Here is an 874-nt window from a genome sequence, read left to right as displayed (position 1 = left end):
TCCTCTGCGCGGGGCGGGCAGCGCCGGCCGGAGCCGCCCGCAGCACCGCTTCGCACCCTCCCGCTGCCACCTCAGGGACACTCCCATCCCCATCACGGGCACACGCAGGGGTTGGACGCGCAGCCCATCGCTTTATTGCTACAGGAAAAGGCGACTGTACAAAAATAGAGTTTATCCCTCAAATTTTACAAATAATAGAAAAAGGGTGCGGGGTGCACGGGGCGCTGCCCAGGGCTTCAGTGCAGCGCTGGGGTTAAATTACACCCGGCCGCTGGGGACCCAAAGTCATAAATAGGAGCTGCCGCTCGAGAACAATAAATAAATAATTTAGAGTAATAAATAGTTTAGTGCCACAGCACCACGGAGCAGCGCGGGGACCCTGCCACCACCCTGGGAACCAGGCAGGGGTGGGGGTGCCAATGGGTGTCTAGGAACGAACACCCTGCAGAACACTAGGGTCTACTGCTGGTCCGGGTGCAGACCCCCCACTCCACTCTGGTGCAAATTGGCCCCACCGCATCCCTGCCCTCAGGGACACCCCTCCCCTGCACCACTGACCCCAGGGTGCCCGAGGGGACAGGGAGGTTTTGCCCCCTCTGAAGCCTGGGTGATACTTGGCCCCTGGAGCACAGGTGCAGGGGTGCTGCTGATGGACACTGGGCTGGCAGACCCTTGGGAGTGGTGGGGATGGTCCATACTCTCTTCAGCTCATCTCCCAGGGCTGAGCCAGGACCCCACGTAGCCGCTGGCACCAGCTGCTTGGCACTGAGCAGGAGCGGGCTTGGCCACCCACACCCGAGTCATGACTCCATCTCACCTCGGTTCTTTGTGGCCACGTAACAGCAGGGGCACCCGCCCCCGCCAAACCAATGTT

At 61.2% G+C, this 874-nt stretch overlaps 1 protein-coding gene across 1 annotated transcript in view; it reads right to left on the bottom strand.

The window, feature by feature from the left end:
• The window catches only part of ARTN (artemin), an 11,849-nt gene that overhangs the window by 3,164 nt on the left and 7,811 nt on the right, over positions 1-874 (bottom strand). The window lies entirely within an intron of this gene.

Source organism: Geospiza fortis, unplaced genomic scaffold, assembly GCF_000277835.1.
Source record: "Geospiza fortis unplaced genomic scaffold, GeoFor_1.0 scaffold333, whole genome shotgun sequence".
NCBI classification, from domain to species: Eukaryota; Metazoa; Chordata; class Aves; order Passeriformes; family Thraupidae; genus Geospiza; species Geospiza fortis.
This window is presented reverse-complemented; position numbering and strand designations above follow the sequence as displayed.